At 39.6% G+C, this 5,708-nt stretch overlaps 1 long non-coding RNA gene across 6 annotated transcripts in view; it reads left to right on the top strand.

The window, feature by feature from the left end:
• LOC130355351 (uncharacterized) overlaps positions 1 to 5,708 on the top strand; it is a 79,123-nt gene that overhangs the window by 52,980 nt on the left and 20,435 nt on the right. For 3 of the 6 annotated variants that reach the window (XR_008888483.1, XR_008888479.1, XR_008888481.1), the window contains exons 1-2: positions 5,328 to 5,481; positions 5,593 to 5,635. The exons of 2 other annotated variants lie outside the window; for them this stretch is intronic. This is a non-coding gene — a long non-coding RNA (uncharacterized LOC130355351). Of the gene's footprint in view, positions 1 to 5,327; positions 5,482 to 5,592; positions 5,636 to 5,708 lie in introns of those variants that run through there. One more of the 6 variants, XR_008888485.1, reaches the window with a different exon arrangement.

Below are 5,708 nucleotides of genomic sequence, written 5' to 3'. Positions count from 1 at the left end.
CTTTTATTAACAATATAGAATTCTCCTGGCCATCTAGCCACCTGACATCCACATTAATAATGTGAAGGTCATCATTGGTCTTATCAGTATCTGGGTGGAGTGTATCTGTGTGCCTACACTAATAACAAACCCTCCCCGCAGGCAGTCTGTACAGTATGTCGTCTTCATAGATGATACAGAACTTAGGTCAATATTGATGCTTTATACTTTGTAATACATCAATGTAAATGATTTGCTGTTCTCTCTTTATTTATGTATTATTTTTATGTTAAAAGCTAAATAATAATATTCTGTTACCACTGTCAATGCTGCTATATATATTTTTGAAAGCAAATAGATGAAGATGATTAAAATAAATAAATACAAATAAAATGATATAAACAATTTAGTTTAAGTACTATCAGAATGATTCCTAGACATTTTCAAAGCTCCAGAATCTGACTCAGGTCATATTAACCCCTTAAGGACCACAGGTTTTTCCGTATTTTTCATTTTTTTCCTCATCACCTTCTAAAAATCATAACGCTTTCAAATTTGCACCTACAGACTCATATGAGGGTTTATTTTTTGTGCCACCAATTGTTCTTTGTAATGACATCAATCATTTCACCACAACATTTACGGCGAACCCAGAAAAAAAATATTTGTGGGGCAAAATTGGAAAAAAAACACCATTTTGTAAATGTTGTGGACTTCAGATTCTACGCAGTGCACTTTTCAGTAAAAATTACACCAAATGTTTATTCTGTAGGTCCATACGGTTACAATGATACTCAATTTATATAGGTTTTCTTTATTTTGCTACTTAAAAAAAATTATAACTACATGCACCAAAATTAGTATATTTAAAATTGTCCTCTTCTGACCCCTATAACTTTTTTACTTTTTGGTTTATGGGGTGGTATGAGGTCTAATTTTTTGTGCTGCGATCTGATGTACCATGATTGTTATGATCTGACTTTTTGACCACTGGACCACCAGGGAGAAGTTAAAGGTACCTTTAGATGCTTTGACAGCGGCGATCTAAAGGGATAATAGCCAGCCGCGGCTCAAGTTGGGAGCTCGCGCCATACCTGCTTAATGGCACATGGACATGTATGCATGTCCATGGTCATTAAGGGGTTAATACCAACATTAAGCATGAAGGTGTATTTCCACACTATAGCTGCCACTAGAGATGAGCACATTTTTAAAAAATTCGATTTGGCCGATTCGCCGAATAAAAAAAACAAAACACGATTCGATCCGAATAAATTCTCGACAAATTTTTATTAGTAATGTATTTTAATGATGTGTTTAATTAAGTAAGTGTGTGTGTTTCACTTTTTTTCCCCTCTATTTTTTTTAGGTAGTACTACAACTCACAGCATGGAACAGACTGTTTCATGATGGAAGTAGTAGTACCTGTGCTAATAGACAGATCACTCGGGTGTCACTCCTGACATCCATTGTGATCATCCTGTATAATGTATAGATGCGGGCAGCTTTCTTGCATCTAGATAGGATGATCGCATCGGTTGTCAGGAGTGACACCTGCTGTGATCTGTCCTTAACTGCAGGTACTACGGCTCCCAACATGGAGCACACTCTGCTCCATGCTGGGAGCTGTAGTACCTGCATTAATAGACAGATCACAGCGAGTGCTACTTCTGACACCCGATGCAATAGTCCTGTATAATGTATAGATCCAGCCGGCCGCTCTTCTCTGGTCCCACTGTAGTATGAGTATATGCCGTATATATACCTATTATTCATATTTCCTGCAGAGAGCTGTGAGTGTCTGTAACCATGTGGCCAATCACAGCTCTCTGCTGGAATTATGAATAAGTGATGTGAATTCTATTCACATCACTGGCCAGCCGGAGTATAGTGCAGAGATGCGAGCGTAGGAGAAAGACGCTCCACTCTACAATAGAAAGGACAATCGCAGGACCCGCAAAATCATGTGTCCATTGGCCACCACATGTAGGCATGGTTTTGTCCACTAACAGCTGCCGCGATGTATGATGTAGCCTTATGTATTCATGGTGTACATAGTCTAGTATTGCAATGTATTCAAATGAGTAAGGTTGAGCTGAAAAAAAATTAACAGCCTATTGATATAAGTGGCACATGTCAATAATACGGGCACAATTCATGACATACCAACAGGTCTTATGACCAGAACTAAAAGCATAATAGATAACTATGATGATTACTTTGGGTCTGTATACCTGCGGTCAGGCTGGGACTTGCATGTATTGTGTGTAAATCTGGCACTAAGTTGGAAACACACATGCAGTTTTGTAGTTTGTTTTTGCCAAAGCAAGAAGTGGATCCAGAGCGAAAGAGAAGTAAAAAGCTACTTTTACACCACATTTGGCAAACATGTCTGTTTGCCATATGCATTGGCAAATGTTATATATACATATACAGCAAATATCTACATAGTGTAAGAACCCGAAGGGTTAATCTGCACTGAGGTCTTTTGCTGTTCTGGTTACTGTAGAAATGCCCTGTCCTTTGGATGGTCAGCGGACCTTGGCTTTTCACCTGCTTTGCTCCCTATTTAAACTCTCAGTATTCATCCAGGCCCTGCCTGCGAAAGAGCTCATACTCCTAGCTAGCATTTGTACTGTATCTTGTATTTCTGGCATATTTGACCCATTAGCTCCGCTCTCTGACTCCTCTCCTGTTTCTGTGATTTGGCTTATCTGTTATCTCTTGGAACTGACTCGGTGTGTGGACTGTGACATATTGTGTTTGTATGTTTAGTTATTATTTCTGTTAGTGTGTGTGATTCCATACAGTCTCCTAACCTCCGTCTGTACTGTAAGTTTTTTTTGTTGACGTTTTACTCCCTACACTTATTCAGGCAGGGACTGTGACCATGGTAGTGGACTCCTCACCTAGGGCGGGTACGCAAGTAGGCAGGGCAAGTGGGAGCGGGTGAGTTCAGGGCTTCACTCTTCCCTGCCCAGAAAAGTGTTAATTTGGTCTCAGTTCCTGTGATTTTCATTGAGGTTTCCATTTTCCTGCTCAATGGCATTGCACAGACTTCTGGTCCCTGCAACTTAATTTTATGTCTGTAATAATAAGAATGGATATAAAATAGAATTAACCCCTTAAGGACCAAGGACGTACCGGTACGTCCTTGGTCCTGCTCTTCTGATATAACGCGGGGTTACACAGTAACCCCGCGTCATATCATGGCGGGCCCGGCGTCATAGTGAAGCCGGGACCCGCCTCTAATAGTGCGCAGCGGCTAAAAGTGAAAGTGAAAGTTCCCGGCTAGCTCAGTCGGGCTGTTCGGGATAGCCGCGGCTAATCGCGGCATCCCGAACAGCTGACAGGACAGCGGGAGGGCCTCCTCGCTGTCCGATCGCCGAATGACTGCTCAGTGCCTGAGATCCAGGCATGAGCTGTCATCCGGCAGAATCGTTGATCACTGGTTTCTTATGAGAAACCAGTGATCAACATAGAAGATCAGTGTGTGCAGTGTTATAGGTCCCTATGGGACCTATAACACTGCAAAAAAAAAGTGAAAAAAAAAAGTGAATAAAGATCATTTAACTCCTCCCCTATTAAAAGTTTGAATCACCCCCCTTTTTCAATAAAAAAAAAAACACAGTGTAAATAAAAATAAACATATGTGGTATCACCGCGTGCGGAAATGTCCGAATTATAAAAATATATCATTAATTAAACCGCTCGGTCAATGGCGTGCGCGCAAAAAAATTCCAAAGTCCAAAATAGTGCATTTTTGGTCACTTTTTATATAATTTAAAAATGAATAAAAAGTGATCAATAAGTCCTATCAATACAAAAATGGTACCGTTAAAAACTTCAGATCACAGCGCAAAAAATGAGCGCTCATACCGCCCCATACACGGAAAAATAAAAAAGTTATAGGGGTCAGAAGATGACAATTTTAAACGTATTAATTTTCCTGCATGTAGTTATGATTTTTTTCCAGAAGTCCGACAAAATCAAACCTATATAAGTAGGGTATCATTTTAATCGTATGGACCTACAGAATACATATCAGGTGTCATTTTTACCGAAAAATGTACTACGTAGAAACGGAAGCCCCCAAAAGTTACAAAACAGCGTTTTTTTTCAATTTTGTCGCACAATGATTTTTTTTCCCGCTTCACCATAGATTTTTGGGTAAAATGACTGACGTCATTACAAAGTAGAATTGGTGGCGCAAAAAATAAGCCATCATATGGATTTTTAGGTGTAAATTTGAAAGAGTTATGATTTTTTAAAGGCAAGGAGCAAAAAACGAAAATGCAAAAACGGAAAAAACCTCCGGTCCTTAAGGGGTTAAACATAAACAGACGTTTTCCATTGAACTCAATACAACTCGATGGTGACAAAACCTGCAGTTTTGTGGACACAGCAGTTTGGAGCCAAAGCCAGATGTGTATCCATGAGAAAGAACATGTAAAAGTCCTTCCTTTATATGTCCCATTCATTTTTAATACATTTCTGGCTTTGGCTCCAAAAATAAAAACTGAGCTGTTATTGGTTCTTGTGGACTCTCAAATAAAAGGTGTTATTGTGATGAGGCAAAACTTGGAGACAAAAACTCCAGTTTTTGTCTCCAAGTTTTGCCTCATCACAATAACACCTTTTATTTGAGAGTGCTGCAGTGAGTGTGGATTGTGAGACCCCCAGAAGTTTTCTCTGTTGGAGAGAGCCAATATGAATAAAAAATAGTGTTGCTCGCGAATATTCACAATGCAAATTTTATTCGTGAATATCGCACGAATTCGCGAATATAGCACTATATATTCGTAATTACGAATATTCGTTTTTTTGTTTTTTTCACCGTACACATCACAGTGATCATCCCTCTCTGCTTCCAGCTTGTGTGGTGTAAAAAAGGCTCTAATACTACTGTGTGAGACTGGCGTACGAATTTTCGCATATGTGAAAATTTGCATATGCTAATTTTCGCATATGTGAATTTTTGCATATTCTAATTTTCGCACATGCTAATTTTCGCATATGCAAATTAACGCAAATATTATGAATATGCGAATTTAGCGAATATATGACGAATATTCGGCCATATATTCACGAAATATCGTGAATTCGAATATGGCCTATGCCGCTCAACACTAATAATAAATAATAGTAATACGCAGATGGCACAAGTGGATCAGATCCTAAGCCTCTGTGTCGGAACCTATAGGGTTAAAAGGTTATGACTATTTATTTGTTTTTGTTGCCAGGTTACGCTTAGCTGTCTGGCTGGTCAGCTGACCTTTTGATGAGAGCACCTGCGGGGTTGCCTATTTAAACTGTCAGTTTGCTCTCATTCAATGTCTGTAAAAGAGTCCAACTCCAGTAGCTAGCGATTTATCCCTGTTTATTTTTGTTAATCCGGCATCTTTGACTTTTGGCTTGTCTTCTCGACTTCTCCCTGGTATTAGGGATTTTTTACTCTGACAACTCCTGGCTTTTGACGCAGATAGTGGACATTGACTTTGTGTGAGTGTGTTAGTTTTGCTTTGTTAGTCTGTCTGTTCCCTACTGTTCCTTGACCTGAGTCTGTATTATTGTATTTTATTATTTTAACAATTACGTCCCTCACTTGTCTAGGGAGGGACTGTCACCGTGGTTACGGACCCATCGCCTAGGGCAGGTACGTAAGTAGGCAGGAATAGGGGAGTGGGCGAGAATAGTCTGCACTCTTTCCCTGCCCATACGTGACATGC

Source organism: Hyla sarda, chromosome 2 (genome assembly GCF_029499605.1).
Source record: "Hyla sarda isolate aHylSar1 chromosome 2, aHylSar1.hap1, whole genome shotgun sequence".
Classification (NCBI taxonomy): domain Eukaryota; kingdom Metazoa; phylum Chordata; class Amphibia; order Anura; family Hylidae; genus Hyla; species Hyla sarda.
Note: the sequence above shows the minus strand (reverse complement) of the source record. Positions and strands in the feature narration are given on the sequence as shown.